General features: G+C 48.3%; 1 long non-coding RNA gene across 2 annotated transcripts in view; it reads right to left on the reverse strand.

Moving 5' to 3' along the window:
* The window catches only part of LOC138257880 (uncharacterized), a 275193-nt gene that overhangs the window by 44294 nt on the left and 213200 nt on the right, over window positions 1-17699 (reverse strand). Inside the window, exons 3-4 of one of the 2 annotated variants that reach the window (XR_011198401.1) lie at window positions 3606-3676; window positions 462-524 (exon numbers count right to left, since the gene is read on the reverse strand). This is a non-coding gene — a long non-coding RNA (uncharacterized lncRNA). The remainder of the gene's footprint in view (window positions 1-461; window positions 525-3605; window positions 3677-17699) is intronic. The other variant, XR_011198400.1, reaches the window with a different exon arrangement.

Raw genomic sequence — 17699 nt, forward strand, 5'->3', positions numbered from 1 at the left:
TAAGTGCTGTGCCCCCCCACAGGAAGCCACCAGCTCAAATTAAGCACTGAGTCAATCATTAGTTCTCTGTATTAGTTCTCTTAGTTTTCTGCTAAAAAAAAAATGCTAGGAAGTTGCCAAACCAGAGCAGCCTCACAAGACTGGGTTTTGCCAAATGGTCTTCTGCTACAGCAGCGTCAGCATTTTTAGCAAAAGAGATCCCCACCCAGACAGGGGGCCTCTCCATAGGGAGGGATCTTCTGCGCCTGGGGGTGATGGGGGTGGAGGCAGCAATCTGTGCAACTCTAAGTCAGACCTTCAGCTTGTTCCAAGTATAAAGTGCCCTCAGATCTGGACGCCCCATCCATGATGTGTATTTCTCGTCCACTGAACACTACATTTCAAGTCATCACTACGATCTGAGGCAGCGTCTCCAATGAGGCTTCAGGTTGTAAGTGAATAGAAGTAAATAAATAACTTACTTGTTCTCCAACGGCTAAACGGTTCTCCCCTATCCTCACTACTATGTCCAGGGAAATCTTCAGCTACAAAAGAATGAAACAAATCGCTTAGCAGAGCTCTCCAAACACTGTAACAACAGTTCTTCTGTTCAATCACTGAAGTGTGACACATCACTGGCACTTACACAGCTTTGCCTTTCACTCACCAGATTCTGTGCCAATGACAGAGGGCACAACGAGGTGGCAGACCGTCTGCTTGTTTTGATTTGTAATTCCCACGTGCATTGCAGAGGGGCCAGACAGGTGTGCCCCCCCGGTGGAGGAGGTCAGAGGCCACACATCCATGTGAGGGGCCAGTCAAGTGTGTCCTCCCCGGTGGGGGAGGTCCGAGGCCACACATCCATGTGAAGTGCCAGTCAGGTGTGTTCACCCCCCGTGGAGGAGGTCAGAGGCCACACATCCATGTGAAGGGCCAGTCAGGTGTGCCCCCCCGTGGAGGGGGTCAGAGGCCACACATCCATGTGAAGGGCCAGTCAGGTGTGCCCCCCCCGTGGAGGGGGTCAGAGGCCAGACATCCATGTGAGAGGCTAGTCAGGTGCCCCCCGTGGAGGAGGTCAGAGGCCACACATCCATGTGAGGGGCCAGTCAGGTGTGCACCCCCGTGGAGGAGGTCAGAGGCCACACACCCATGTGAGGGGCCAGTCAGGTGTGTCCACCCCCCCCCTTGGAGGAGGTCAGAGGCCACACATCCATGTGAGGGGCCAGTCAGGTGTGCCCCAACAGTGGAGGCGGTCAGAGGCCACACATCCATGTGAAGGGCCAGTCAGGTGTGCCCCCCGTGGAGGAGGTCAGAGGTGAGACATCTCTGTTACTCGGTTCAGCTGCTTCTCTCTTCCACCTTCTCCTGGCAGCTGCCCTGGCACATTTCTGTGACCTGGCAATCCTCGTGCTCAACAACCTTGGAACTCCAATTCCTAAACTGGAGGCCTCATTTCACTGCAGATGAACGGTGCCATCGCAGGAGTTACAGAGCTCTAAGTAGACCACAGAGTCAACTATTCCAGCATTTGTACTTAGATGTTGTTCTGAAAGTTGAGCCACTTACATCGCTGCCTTAAGTCTCCTCTGAGGTGACGTCCTTGAAATCTACTTCTCTGCATTGATGACCCAGATTGTGATGGATCTTAAAGTGCTGAACATAGCAGAGTGGCTGCTCCCCTACTCTCGTCCTGTTGAGCACTGGGGGGCATATTTATACTTTGTTTGCACCGTTTGTGCGTCATTTATTTGACGCAAATGCGGTGCAAACTTAACTCCATATTTATAGGTTGACACTAGACACATCTAGCCTCAAAATATAGGAGTTTGCACCATGTTTTGGATCAGTGAACCTACCTTGCGTCAATGAGATGCAAGGTAGGCGTTCCCATCCAAAAAAAGGGACTATCCCTATAGCGCCATATTTGTCCCCCTGTGCAAAGATGACGCATGGCTGGGATGCGGCCCCAAATAATGGGGTTAAGCTTACTTAGTGCCATTATTTAATGCTTGGGTCAGACCAGCCGTTAGGGGACATGTGGACCCATTTCCATGGTCAAACACCATTAAAAGAACCCACAGGTGCCAACCCAAAACTCCAGGAACACGCTTACCCACACCAGAGGAATGCCATGGAATGGGGGACGCCATCCCAGGTAAGTAGGGTAAGTATAGGTAACCATTGGGGTCCTAACAAGGGTCCCCTGTGCTCGCCATTGGGGTGGTGGGCATGGCTCCTATCTTTTCTAAAACAGGAGTCATGCTTTTGGATGGTTGTGTGTCTAGAAATGATGCAAGGCTGGCTGGCGGCATTTATTTTGCCACAACCAGCCAAACATCATTTTTGGGTGCACAACCCCCTCACCCCAAACCGTTATCCCCACATGGCTACCGTGTTTTTTTTAGACACTAGCTTAGAGCCCGCTTGCGCCATTCTATAAATACGCCGCCCTGCTGGCGTTGTAGAGTGATGCAAGCTGGAGCTAAACTTTTTGCCGCAAAACTGCATTAGAGCAGTTTTGTGGCAATAAGTATAAATATGCCCCTAAATATGTTTGAGAAAGGTCACAAGCCATATTCCATGTGAGCCTGTCATTCTACCATCTGTCAGCACCATTTAAGTTGATCATAATAATTGCCTTTTGAATGTTTCAAGCTTCCCTGGAAGGTGGCATAGTGAAAACAACAACAGATCCATCTAGAACAAGCTGGACCAGCATGTATTCCATCATGCAGATGGAAGAGTTGTCTAGGGAATGCAATAAGGATCACACAACCAAAGAAGCTGTTCGGTGCCTTTTCTCACCCATCACCAATGTCCTGCTTCTTTTTAACATGTATGAGCAGATGTTATTGCCATGTCCTCTAGCTTCTCTGGCATTACCTTATCAGTTCTAGTTGCAAGGTCCTCTTTTTCTCTTGGACACAATCACCCTCACCCTCTGTCGGAAGTTGGCTCTGTATATACTATCTCAAAGTTCCTTCAAGTAGGGGCGAGCTGCCAGTAGCTCCAGAGCCTCCTGATGCAGGACTCTTGTGCTGAGGCCGTTTGTGCAAGACTCACCTCGCACACATCCCCAGACATCCCCAGGAGCCCCAAGACTCACCCGCACACACCCCCAGACATCCTCAGGAGCCCCAAAACTCACCCGCACACACCCTCAGACATCCCCAGGAGCCACAAGACTTACCCTTCACACACCCCCAGACATCTTCAGGAGCCCCAAAACTCACCCGCACACACCCTCAGACATCCCCAGGAGCCCCAAGACTTACCCCTCACACACCCTCAGACATCCCCAGGAACCCCAAAACTCACCCGCACACACCCTCAGACATCCCCAGGAGCCCTAAGACTTACCCCTCACACACCCCCAGACATCCCCAGGAGCCCCAAGACTCACCTGCACACACCCCAGACATCCCCAGGAGCCCCAAGACTTACCCCTCACACACCCCCAGACATCCCCAGGAGCCCCAAGACTCACCCGCACACACCCCCAGACATCCCCAGGAGCCCCGCAGGTCGGCAGCAGCTCAGCACGTGTGCATTCACCATGGATGGAGATCATCACTTCAACAGCAGAAGAACATCTTTAAAGTCAAATTGGAACTCAAAATGCATACCTTTTTCAGAGCAGAGGCGAGGTCATTGGGTTCACGCAAACCCAATCCTTCAGGAGCCGCCGACACAAGACCTGGGCACAGGGATGAAAAAGACACAATCAGTGCATTTACAGACAGTGACGTGTTCTACAAGAAGCATCGACGCGGAGGTGATTCCATGTGAGCTGATTTAGAAGCAGTATTGTTGGAAAATAAAGGAACAGCATTGAAACAGCAGAATACCATGTGATGGCGTCAAAAGCAAGACATAGAAGAAGCAAATGTCCATCCGCTGACTCTCCAGAGAGCCGAGACCCCGATGACCTTCTGGAGATCTGCTAGTAAGGAACCCCATAATCAAGGAGCCCCATAACCCAGGACGGACAAGCAGCTTTGCGTAGCTGTAGTTCCAGCAGATCTGCTAGTAAGGAGCCCCATAACCCAGGAAGGCCTAGCAGCTCCATGCAGCTGTGGTTCCAGCAGATCTGCTTGTAAGGAGCTCCAAACCCCAGGAAGCCCAAGCAGCCCCAAGCAGCTGTAGTTCCAAGAGATCTGCTAGTAAGGAGCCCCATAACCAAGGAGCCCCATAACCCAGGAAGCCCAAGCAGCTCCAAGCAGCTGTAGTTCCAGAAGATCAGCTAGTAAGGAGCCCCATAACCCAGGAAGCCCAAGCAGCTCCAATCAGCTGTAGTTCCAGGAGATCTGCTAGTAAGGAGCCCCATAACCCAGGAGCCACCATAACCCAGGAGCCCCATAAACAAGGAGCCCCATAACCCAGGAAGGCCAAGCAGCTCCGCACAGCTGTAGTTCCCGGAGACTTGCTAGTAAGGAGCCCCATAATCAAGGAGCCCCATAACCAAGGATCCCCCATAACCAGGTAAGGCTTCAAGCAGCTCCGCACAGCTGTAGTTCCAGGAGATCTGCTAGTAAGGAGCCCCATAACCCAGGAGCCCCCATAACCAAGGAGCCCCATAACCAAGGATCCCCCATAACCCAGGAAGGCCAAGCAGCTCAGCGCAGCTGTAGTTCCAGGACATCTGCTAGTAAGTGTAGGAGGCTGGACTGGCTTGTAGTGAGTACCTAGGGGTACTTGCACCTTGCACCAGGCCCAGTTATCCCTTATTAGTGTATAGGGTGTCTAGCAGCATAGGCTGATAGATAATGGTAGCTTAGCAGAGCAGCTTAGGCTGAACTAGTGTGAGAAAGTATCCTCTTTCTAGCCTTGTTACCCCCACTTTTGGCCTGTTTGTGAGTGTATGTCAGCGTGTTTTCGCTGTCTCACTGGGATCCTGCTAGCTAGGGCCCAGTGCTCATAGTGAAAACTCTATGTTTTCAGTATGTTTGTTATGTGTCACTGGGACCCTGCTAGTCAGGACCCCAGTGCTCATAAGTTTGTGGCCTATATGTATGTGTTCCCTGTGTGGTGCTTAAATGTCTCACTGAGGCTCTGCTAACCAGAACCTCAGTGGTTATGCTCTCTCATATCTTTCAAATTGTCACTAACAGGCTAGTGACCAATTTTACCAATTTACATTGGCTTACTGGAACACCCTTATAATTCCCTAGTATATAGTACTGAGGTACCCAGGGTATTGGGGTTCCAGGAGATCCCTATGGGCTGCAGCATTTCTTTTGCCAACCATAGGGAGCTCTGACAATTCTTACACAGGCCTGCCACTGCAGCCTGAGTGAAATAACGTCCACGTTATTTCACAGCCATTTTACACTGCACTTAAGTAACCTATAAGTCACCTATATGTCTAACCTTTACCTGGTAAAGGTTAGGTGCAAAGTTACTTAGTGTGAGGGCACCCTGGCACTAGCCAAGGTGCCCCCACATTGTTCAGGGCCAATTCCCCGGACTTTGTGAGTGCGGGGACACCATTACACGCGTGCACTACATATAGGTCACTACCTATATGTAGCCTCACAATGGTAACTCCGAATATGGCCATGTAACATGTCTAGGATCATGGAATTGCCCCCTCTATGCCATCCTGGCATAGTTGGCACAATCCCATGATCCCAGTGGTCTGTAGCACAGACCCTGGTACTGCCAAACTGCCTTTCCTGGGGTTTCACTGCAGCTGCTGCTGCTGCCAACCCCTCAGACAGGTTTCTGCCCTCCTGGGGTCAAGCCAGGCTTGTCCCAGGATGGCAGAACAAAGGACTTCCTCTGAGAGAGGGTGTTACACCCTCTCCCTTTGGAAAATGGTGTGAAGGCAGGGGAGGAGTAGCCTCCCCCAGCCTCTGGAAATGCTTTCATGGGCACATTTGGTGCCCATTTCTGCATAAGCCAGTCTACACCGGTTCAGGGACCCCTTAGCCCTGCTCTGGCGCGAAACTGGACAAAGGAAAGGGGAGTGACCACTCCCCTGACCTGCACCTCCCCTGGGAGGTGTCCAGAGCTCCTCCAGTGTGCTCCAGACCTCTGCCATCTTGGAAACAGAGGTGCTGCTGGCACACTGGACTGCTCTGAGTGGCCAGTGCCACCAGGTGACGTCAGAGACTCCTGCTGATAGGCTCCTTCAGGTGTTAGTAGCCTATCCTCTCTCCTAGGTAGCCAAACCCTATTTTCTGGCTATTTAGGGTCTCTGTCTCTGGGGAAACTTTAGATAACGAATGCAAGAGCTCATCCGAGTTCCTCTGCATCTCTCTCTTCACCTTCTGATAAGGAACCGACTGCTGACCGCGCTGGAAGCCTACAAACCTGCAACAAAGTAGCAAAAGACGACTACTGCAACTCTGTAACGCTGATCCTGCAGCCTTCTCGACTGTTTTCCTGCTCGTGCATGCTGTGGGGGTAGCCTGCCTCCTCTCTGCACCAGAAGCTCCGAAGAAATCTCCCGTGGGTCGACGGAATCTTCCCCCTGCAACCGCAGGCACCAAAAAGCTGCATTACCGGTCCCTTGGGTCTCCTCTCAGCATGACGAGCGAGGTCCCTTGAATCCAGCAACTCTGTCCAAGTGACTCCCACAGTCCAGTGACTCTTCAGTCCGAGTTTGGTGGAGGTAAGTCCTTTCCTCCCCACTCCAGACTGCATTGTTGGTAACCGTGACTTTTGCAACTTCTCCGGCCCCTGTGCACTTCCGGCGGAAATCCTTTGTGCACAGCCAAGCCTGGTTCCACGGCACTCTAACCTGCATTGCACGACTTCCTAAGTTGGTCTCCGGCGACGTGGGACTCCTTTGTGCAACTTCGGCAAGCACTGTTTCACGCATCCTCGTAGTGCCTGTTTCTTGCACTTCTCCAGGTGCTACCTGCTTCAGAGAGGGCTCCTTGTCTTGAGCGACGTCCCCTCTCTCACCAAGTCTAATTTGTGACCTCCTGGTCCCTTCTGGGCCTCAGCAGCTTCCAAAAACGCCAACCACACGATTTGCAGCTAGCAAGGCTTGTTGGCATCCTTTCGGCGGGAAAATACTTTTGCTCAACTCTCCAAGGTGAGAGGGATCCGTCCACCAAAGGGGAAGTCTCTAGCCCTTTTCGTTCCTGCAGAAACCGCAGCTTCTTCTGTCCAGTCGAAGCTTCTTTGCACCCACAGCTGGCATTTCCTGGGCATCTGCCCATCTCCGACTTGCTTGTGACTTTTGGACTTGGTCCCCTTGTTCCACAGGTACCCTAGATTGGAAATCCACAGTTGTTGCATTGGTGGTTTGTGTCTTTCCTGCATTATTCCTCTATTACGACTTCTTTGTCTTCTGGGGAACTTCAGTGCACTTTGCACTCACTTTTCAGGGTCTTGGGGAGGGCTAGTTTTCTAACTCTCACTATTTTCTAATAGTCCCAGCGACCCTCTACAAGGTCACATAGGTTTGGGGTCCATTCGTGGTTCGCATTTCACTTTTGGAGTATATGGTTTGTGTTGCCCCTATCCCTATGTGTCTCCATTGCATCCTATTGTAACTATACATTGTTTGCACTGTTTTCTAAGACTATACTGCATATTTTTAGTACTGTGTACATATAACTTGTGTATATTTGCTATCCTCACTCTGAGGGTACACTCTGAGATACTTTGGCATATTGTCATAAAAATAAAGTACCTTTATTTTTAGTATAACTGTGTATTGTGTCTTCTTATGATATTGTGCAAGTGACACTTGTGGTACTGTAGTAGCTTCACACGTCTCCTAGTTCAGCCTAAACTGCTCTGCTAAGCTACCATTATCTATCAGCCTATGCTGCTAGACACCCTATACACTAATAAGGGATAACTGGGCCTGGTGCAAGGTGTAAGTACCCCTTGGTACTCACTACAAGCCAGTCCAGCCTCCTACATTGGTTGTGCAGCGGTGGGATAAGTGCTTTGAAACTACTTACCACTCTTGTCATTGTACTTTTCATAAGGGAAAAATATACAAAACAAGTTCAGTGTATGTACACATAGCTAAAAAGTTTTGCATTTCCTCTTTTCACTGTTTTCTAAGTGCTGAAAAGTACTTCTAAACTTTCAAAAAGTTCTTAAAAGTTTAAAAAGTTTTTTCTGTCTTTCCAAAAAGTTCTGAAAACTTTTTTCTCTTTTTCTATCACTTTAACTCTCTCTAAAAATGTCTGGCACAGGCCAAAATGTTGATCTGTCCAAACTTGCATATGAAAACCTTAGCTGGAAAAGAGCAAGGAGTCTCTGTGTAGAGAGAGGTTTGAGTGTAGGGAAGAATCCTTCCTTGGAATTGTTAGTTAACATGCTTAGAGAACAAGATAAGGCAATAAGTGCCTCATCTGTTGAAAAAGTACCTAATAGTTCCCAATCTGATTCAGGGACTCCCCCAGGAAAAGATTCAGGAAAGAAACTTCCTAGCCTGCCCATTACTAGACAGTCTAGCATAGTTGGTAATGATGATGAGCCACACCATACAAATAGTGTTGTCTCACATCATAGCAAAAGCATTTATTCTCACCATACTGGTAGTGATGTTTCTGTAAGCCAAGCTGTTAGAATGGCTTCTGTAAGGGACAGGTCTCCTTCTGTTCATTCCCATCATACCTCTGTATCTAGGAATGTCCCTCCCACCAACCCTGATGACAGAATGTTAGATAGGGAACTCAATAAGTTGAGGGTGGAACAAACCAGACTGAAGCTTAAAAAGCAACAGCTGGATTTGGATAGACAGTCTTTTGAATTAGAGAAGGAAAGACAGAAGTTGGGTTTTGAAACCCATGGTGGCAGCAGCAGTATTCCCCATAGTCATCCTGTAAAAGAGCATGATTCCAGGAATCTGCACAAGATAGTTCCCCCTTATAAGGAGGGGGATGACATTAACAAGTGGTTTGCTGCACTTGAGAGGGCCTGTGTTGTACAGGATGTCCCTCAAAGGCAGTGGGCTGCTATCCTATGGCTATCATTTAGTGGAAAAGGTAGGGATAGGCTCCTTACTGTGAAAGAAAGTGATGCCAATAATTTCCAAGTTCTTAAGAATGCACTCCTGGACGGTTATGGCTTAACCACTGAACAATACAGGATAAAGTTCAGAGAGACCAAAAAGGAGTCTTCACAAGACTGGGTTGATTTCATTGACCATTCAGTGAAGGCCTTGGAGGGGTGGTTACATGGCAGTAAAGTTACTGATTATGACAGCCTGTATAACTTGATCCTGAGAGAGCATATTCTTAATAATTGTGTGTCTGATTTGTTGCACCAGTACCTGGTAGACTCTCATCTGACCTCTCCCCAAGAATTGGGAAAGAAGGCAGACAAATGGGTCAGAACAAGGGTGAACAGAAAAGCTCATACAGGGGGTGACAAAGAGAACACTAAGAAGAAAGATGGTGCAAAATCTCAAGATAAGCATGGGGATAAAGGTAAAACCAAAGATCCCACTTCAAATCTTAAACACTCTTCACTGGGTGGGGATAAAACAAATTCTTCCTCTTCTTCTCAACCTACACAATTTAAAAAGCCTTGGTGCTTTGTGTGTAAAAATAGAGGCCATAGGCCAGGGGATAAGTCCTGTCCAGGTAAACCCCCTGAGCCTACCACCACTAATACCTCAAGCTCTAGTGCCCCTAGCAGTAGTGGTACTAGTGGTGGGACTGCTGGCAACAGTCAAGTTAAGGGTGTAGTTGGGTTCACTTATGGGTCCATAGTAGAAACTGGGGTAGTCACTCCCAAGACAGTTTCTGTCACACCTAGTGGCATTGGCCTTGCCACACTGGCTGCTTGTCCCCTTACAATGAATAAGTACAGGCAGACAGTTTCAATAAATGGTGTTGAGGCCTTGGCCTACAGGGACACAGGTGCCAGTTTCACTTTGGTGACTGAAAACCTAGTGCACCCTGATCAACACATGATTGGACAACAGTATAAGATTATTGGTGTCCATCACTCCACTAAGTTTCTCCCCTTAGCTTTAATTCAGTTTAGTTGGGGTGGAGTTACTGGCCCTAAGCAGGTGGTGGTATCACCTAGCTTACCTGTAGACTGTCTCTTAGGTAATGACCTAGAGGCCTCAGGCTGGGCTGATGTAGAGTTTTATGCCCATGCAGCCATGCTGGGCATCCCTGAGGAATTGTTCCCTCTCATTTCTACTGAAATGAAAAAGCAAAGGAGAGAAGGCCTGAAAACTCAGGATCCCTCTCCATCAACAGGTAAAAAGGGTATCACATTATCCCCTAACCACCCTACCATTCAGGATACCATTCCTGTGGTGGGAGAAACCTCTCCTGGGGTGGCACCTGTTCCAAGGGAATCATCAGCTGGCAAAGCTGGACTCCCTGAGGTAGAAGTACCTCTCTGTGGGATAACTAACATTGGTGAGAAAAAGAGCACCATTTTAGTTAACATGGAGCATCCCTCCAACCCTCCCAGAGAAACTTTAGTGCAGAAACTCTGCACTGCCTCACAACACTTAGGACAGCATCCCTGCCCTAGTGTGGAGCTCATAGGACAGCATCCCTTCCCTGCTCCAACTCAAGAGAAACAGCATCCTTGTTCTCTCTTCCAGCCATATGGACAAAGTGTTTGCCCAGCTATGGCTTTACTGAGACAGCATCCCTGTCTGGCATTTCCATCATTACAAATAGGTCCAGTGGATAATTCCCACTGCTCTAAACTAAAACTTACTGATAGAAACTCTGAAAATACATCTTCACATTGTGGCTTAGCTAAAAAACTTCAAACAGGGTGGTTTACATCCCCACAGGGAAGTAACCATATAGTGGATGATAAAGGGAGTAACCAGTCTATTGCAGAGCTACTCTCTACTTATCACCACTTAGACAATAAAGTCTCAACTGGCCAAGGTTAGCCTTATTGCCCTTCGTTTGGGGGGGGTGTTGTGTGAGAAAGTAGCCTCTTTCTAGCCTTGTTACCCCCACTTTTGGCCTGTTCGTGAGTGTATGTCAGGGTGTTTTCACTGTCTCACTGGGATCCTGCCAGCCAGGGCCCAGTGCTCATAGTGAAAACCCTATGTTTTCAGTATGTTTGTTATGTGTCACTGGGACCCTGCTAGTCAGGACCCCAGTGCTCATAAGTTTGTGGCCTATATGTATGTGTTCCCTGAGTAGTGCCTAACTGTCTCACTGAGGCTCTGCTAACCAGAACCTCTGTGGTTATGCTCTCTCATTTCTTTCAAATTGTCACTAACAGGCTAGTGACCAATTTTACCAATTTACATTGGCTTTCTGGAACACCCTTATAATTCCCTAGTATATGGTACTGAGGTACCCTGGGTATTGGGGTTCCAGGAGATCCCTATGGGATGCAGCATTTCTTTTGCCACCCATAGGGAGCTCTGACAAATCTTACACAGGCCTGCCACTGCAGCCTGAGTGAAATAACGTCCACGTTATTTCACAGCCATTTTACACTGCACTTAAGTAACTTATAAGTCACCTATATGTCTAACCTTTACCTGGTAAAGGTTAGGTGCAAAGTTACTTAGTGTGAGGGCACCCTGGCACTAGTCAAGGTGCCCCCACATTGTTCAGAGCCAATTCCCTGAACTTTGTGAGTGCGGGGACACCATTACACGCGTGTACTACGTATAGGTCACTACCTATATGTAGCTTCAGAATGGTAACTCCGAATATGGCCATGTAACATGTCTAAGATCATGGAATTGCCCCCTCTATGCCATCCTGGCATTATTGGGACAATTCCATGATCCCAGTGGTCTGTAGCACAGACCCTGGTACTGCCAAACTGCCTTTCCTGGGGTTTCACTGCAGCTGCTGCTGCTGCCAACCCCTCAGACAGGTTTCTGCCCCCCTGGGGTCAAGCCAGGCTTGTCCCAGGATGGCAGAACAAAGGACTTCCTGTGAGAGAGGGTGTTACACCCTCTCCCTTTGGAAAATGGTGTGAAGGCAGGGGAGGAGTAGCCTCCCCCAGCCTCTGGAAATGCTTTCTTGGGCACAGATGTGCCCAATTCTGCATAAGCCAGTCTACACCGGTTCAGGGACCCCTTAGCCCTTGCTCTGGCGCGAAACTGGACAAAGGAAAGGGGAGTGACCACTCCCCTGACCTGCACCTCCCCTGGGAGGTGTCCAGAGCTCCTCCAGTGTGCTCCAGACCTCTGCCATCTTGGAAACAGAGGTGCTGCTGGCACACTGGACTGCTCTGAGTGGCCAGTGCCACCAGGTGACGTCAGAGACTCCTTCTGATAGGCTCCTTCAGGTGTTAGTAGCCTATCCTCTCTCCTAGGTAGCCAAACCCTCTTTTCTGGCTATTTAGGGTCTCTGTCTCTGGGGAAACTTTAGATAACGAATGCAAGAGCTCATCAGAGTTCCTCTGCATCTCTCTCTTCACCTTCTGCCAAGGAATCGACTGCTGACCGCGCTGGAAGCCTGCAAACCTGCAACATAGTAGCAAAGACGACTACTGCAACTCTGTAACGCTGATCCTGCCGCCTTCTCGACTGTTTTCCTGCTTGTGCATGCTGTGGGTGTAGTCTGCCTCCTCTCTGCACCAGAAGCTCCGAAGAAATCTCCTGTGGGTCGACGGAATCTTCCCCCTGCAACCGCAGGTACCAAAAAGCTGCATTACCGGTCCCTTGGGTCTCCTCTCAGCATGACGAGCGAGGTCCCTTGAATCCAGCAACTCTGTCCAAGTGACTCCCACAGTCCAGTGACTCTTCAGTCCAAGTTTGGAGGAGGTAAGTCCTTGCCTCCCCACTCCAGACTACATTGTTGGTAACCGCGACTTTTGCAACTTCTCCGGCCCCTGTGCACTTCCGGCGGAAATCCTTTGTGCACACCCAAGCCTGGGTCCACAGCACTCTAACCTGCATTGCACGACTTTCTAAGTTGGTCTCCAGCGACGTGGGACTCCTTTGTGAAACTTCGGCAAGAACTGTTTCACGCATCCTTGTAGTGCCTGTTTCTGGCACTTCTCCGGGTGCTACCTGCTGTTGAGAGTGCTCCTTGTCTTGCTCGACGTCCTCTCTTCCTCCTGGTCCAATTTGCGACCTCCTGGTCTCTCCTGGGTCACAGCAGCATCCAAAAACGCTAACTGTACGATTTGCAGCTAGCAAGGCTTGTTGGCGTTCTTTTGGAGGCAAAACACTTCTGCACGACTCTCCCAGGCGAGATGGATTGGTCCACCAAAGGGGAAGTCTCTAGCCCTTTTCGTTCCTGCAAAAACCTTTGCTTCTTCTGTCCAGGAGAAGCTCCTTTGCACCCACAGCTGGCATTTCCTGGGCATTTGCCCATCTCCGACTTGCTTGTGACTTTTAGACTTGGTCCTCTTGTTCCACAGGTACCCTAGATTGGAAATCCATCTGTGTTGCATTGTTGGTTTGTGTCTTTCCTGCATTATTCCTCTATCACGACTTCTTTGTCTTCTGGGGAACTTCAGTGCACTTTGCACTCACTTTTCAGGGTCTTGGGAGGGCTAATTTTCTAACTCTCACTATTTTCTAATAGTCCCAGCGACCCTCTACAAGGTCACATAGGTTTGGGATCCATTCGTGGTTCGCATTCCACTTTTGGAGTATATGGTTTGTGTTGCCCCTATCCCTATGTGTCTCCATAGCATCCTATTGTAACTATACATTGTTTGCACTGTTTTCTAAGACTATACTGCATATTTTTAGTACTGTGTACATATAACTTGTGTATATTTGCTATCCTCACTCTGAGGGTACACTCTGAGATACTGTGACATATTGTCATAAAAATAAAGTACCTTTATTTTTAGTATAACTGTGTATTGTGTTTTCTTATGATATTGTGCAAGTGACACTTGTGGTACTGTAGTAGCTTCACAAGTCTCCTAGTTCAGCCTAAGCTGCTCTGCTAAGCTACCATTATCTATCAGCCTAAACTGCTAGACACCCTATACACTAATAAGGGATACCTGGGCCTGGTGCAAGGTGTAAGTACCCCTTGGTACTCACTACAAGCCAGTCCAGCCTCCTACAATCACCTTAGCTGGAAAGGAGCAAGGAGTCTCTGTGTAGAAAGAGGTTTGAGTGTAGGGAAGAATCCTTCTTTGGAATTGTTGCTTAACATGCTTAGAGAACAAGATAAGGCCAAAATGGCCACATTTGTTGAAAAAGTAGCTAATGGTTCCGAATCTGATCCAGGGACTCCCCTAGGAAAAGATTCAGGAAAGAAACTTCCTAGCCTGCCCATTACTAGACAGTCTAGCATAGTTGGTACTGATGTAGAGTCACACCATACAGATGGTGTTGTCTCACATCATAGCAAGAGTATTCCTTCTCACCACAGTATAAGTGATGTTTCTGTTAACCAAGCTGTTAGGGTGCCTTCTGTAAGGGACAGGTCTCCTTCTGTTCATTCTCACCATACCTCTGTTTCAAGGCATGTCCCTCCCACCCACCCTGATGACAGATTGTTAGAAAGGGAGCTCAATAGATTGAGAATGGAACAAACCAGACTGAAGCTCAAGAAGCAACAGCTGGATTTGGGTAGACAGTGCTTAGAAGTGGAGAGAGAAAGAAAGAAATTGGGTTTAGAAACCCACGGTGGCAGCAGCAGTATTCCCCATAGTCATCCTGCAAAAGAGCATGATTCCAGGAATCTGCATAAGATAGTTCCCCCTTATAAGGAGGGGGATGACATTAACAAGTGGTTTGCTGCACTTGAGAGGGCCTGTGTTGTACAGGATGTCCCTCAAAGGCAGTGGGCTGCTATCCTATGGCTATCATTTAGTGGAAAGGGTAGGGATAGGCTCCTTACTGTGAAAGAAAGTGATGCCAATAATTTTACAGTTCTTAAGAATGCACTCGAGGATGGTTATGGCTTAACCACTGAACAGTTCAGGATGAAGTTCAGAGAGACCAAAAAGGAGTCTTCACAAGAATGGGTTGATTTTGTTGACCATTCAGTGAAGGCCTTGGAGGGGTGGTTACATGGCAGTAAAGTTACTGATTATGACAGCCTGTATAACTTGAACCTGAGAGAGCATATTCTTAATAATTGTGTGTCTGATTTGTTGCACCAGTACTTGGTGGACTCTGATCTGACCTCTCCCCAAGAATTGGGAAAGAAGGCAGACAAATGGGTCAGAACAAGGGTGAACAGAAAAGTTCATACAGGGGGTGACAAAGAGAACAATAAGAAGAAAGATGGTGAAAAATCTCAAGATAAGCATGGGGATAAGGGTAAAACCAAAGATTCCACTATAAATCTTAAACACTCTTCAGGGGGTGGGGATAAAACAAATTCTTCCTCTTCTTCTCAACCTACACCATTTAAAAAGCCTTGGTGCTTTGTGTGTAAAAATAGAGGCCATAGGCCAGGGGATAAGTCCTGTCCAGGTAAACCCCCTGAGCCTACCACCACTAATACATCAAGCTCTAGTGCCCCTAGCAGTAGTGGTACTAGTGGTGGGACTGCTGGCAACAGTCAAGTTAAGGGTGTAGTTGTGTTCACTTATGGGTCCATAGTAGAAACTGGGGTAGTCAGTCCCAAGACAGTTTCTGTCACACCTAGTGGCATCGGCCTTGCCACACTGGCTGTTTGTCCCCTTACAATGGATAAGTACAGGCAGACAGTTTCAATAAATGATGTTGAGGTCTTGGCCTACAGGGACACAGGTGCCAGTATCACTTTGGTGACTGAAAACCTAGTGCATCCTGAACAACACATCATTGGACAACAGTATAAGATTATTGATGTCCATAACTCCACTAAGTTTCTCCCCTTAGCTATAATTCAGTTTATTTGGGGTGGAGTTACTGGCCCTAAGCAGGTGGTGGTATCACCTAGCTTACCTGTAGACTGTCTCTTAGGTAATGACCTAGAGGCCTCAGGTTGGGCTGATGTAGAGTTTTATGCCCATGCAGCCATGCTGGGCATCCCAGAGGAATTGTTCCCTCTCATTTCTACTGAAATGAAAAAGCAAAGGAGAGAAGTCCCGAAAACTCAGGATCCCTCTCCATCAACAGGTAAAAAGGGTATCACAGTATCCCCTAACCACCCTACCATTCAGGATACCATTCCTGTGGTGGGAGAAACCTGTCCTGGTGTGTCACCTGTTCCAAGGGAATCATCAGCTGGCAAAGCTGTACTCCCTGAGGTGGAAGTACCTCTCTGTGGGATAACTAACATTGGTGAGAAAAAGAGCACCATTTTAGTTAACATGGAGCATCCCTCCAACCCTCCCAGAGAAACTTTAGTGCAGAAACCCTGCACTACCTCGCAACACTTAGGACAGCATCCCTGCCCTAGTGTGGAGCTCATAGGACAGCATCCCTGCCCTGCTCCAACTAAAGAGAAACAGCATCCCTGTTCTCTCTTCCAGCCATATGGACAAAGTTTTGCCCAGCTATGGCTTTACTGAGACAGCATCCCTGTCTGGCATTTCCATCCTTACAAATATGTTCAGTGGACAATTCCCATTGCTCTAAACTAAAACTTACTGATAGAAACTCTGAAAATACATCTTCACATTGTTGCTTAGCTAAAAAACTTCAAACAGGGTGGTTTACATCCCCACAGGGAAGTAACCATATAGTGGATGATAAAGGGAGTAACCAGTCTATTGCAGAGCTACTCTCTACTTATCACCACTTAGACAATAAAGTCTCAACTGGCCAAGGTTAGCCTTATTGTCCTTCGTTTGGGGGGGTTGTGTGAGAAAGTAGCCTCTTTCTAGCCTTGTTACCCCCACTTTTGGCCTGTTTGTGAGTGTATGTCAGGGTGTTTTCACTGTCTCACTGGGATCCTGCTAGCCAGGGCCCAGTGCTCATAGTGAAAACCCTATGTTTTCAGTATGTTTGTTATGTGTCACTGGGACCCTGCTAGTCAGGACCCCAGTGCTCATAAGTTTGTGGCCTATATGTATGTGTTCCCTGTGTGGTGCCTAACTGTCTCACTGAGGCTCTGCTAACCAGAACCTCAGTGGTTATGCTCTCTCTGTACAAATTGTCACTAACAGGATAGTGACCAATTTCACCAATTCACATTGGCATACTGGAACACCCTTATAATTCCCTAGTACATGGTACTAAGTTGCCCAGGGTATTGGGGTTCCAGGAGATCCCTATGGGCTGCAGCATTTCTTTTGTCACCCATAGGGAGCTCTGACAATTCTTACACAGGCCTGCCACTGCAGCCTGAGTGAAATAATGCACACATTATTTCACAGCCATTTTCACTGCACTTAAGTAACTTATAAGTCACCTATATATCTAACCTTTACCTGGTAAAGGTTAGGTGCAAAGTTACTTAGTGTGAGGGCACCCTGGCACTAGCCAAGGTGCCCCCACATTGTTCAGGGCAAATTCCCCGGACTTTGTGAGTGAAGGGACACCATTACACGCGTGCACTACACATAGGTCACTACCTATGTGTAGCTTCACAATGCTAACTCCGAATATGGCCATGTAACATGTCTAAGATCATGGAATTGCCCCCTCTATGCCATCCTGGCATTGTTTGTACAATCCCATGATCTCACGGGTCTGTAGCTCAGACCCGGGTACTGCCAAACTGCCTTTTCAGGGGTTTCACTGCAGCTGCTGCCAACCCCTCAGACAGGTTTCTGCCCTCCTGGGGTCCAGCCAGGCTTGGCCCAGGAAGGCAGAACAAAGTTCTTCCTCAGAGAGAGGGTGTTACACCCTCTCCCTTTGGAAAAAGGTGTGAAGGCAGGGGAGGAGTAGCCTCCCCCCGCCTCTGGAAATGCTTTCATGGGCACAGATGGTGCCCATTTCT

Source organism: Pleurodeles waltl, chromosome 2_1 (assembly GCF_031143425.1).
Source record: "Pleurodeles waltl isolate 20211129_DDA chromosome 2_1, aPleWal1.hap1.20221129, whole genome shotgun sequence".
NCBI lineage: Eukaryota > Metazoa > Chordata > Amphibia > Caudata > Salamandridae > Pleurodeles > Pleurodeles waltl.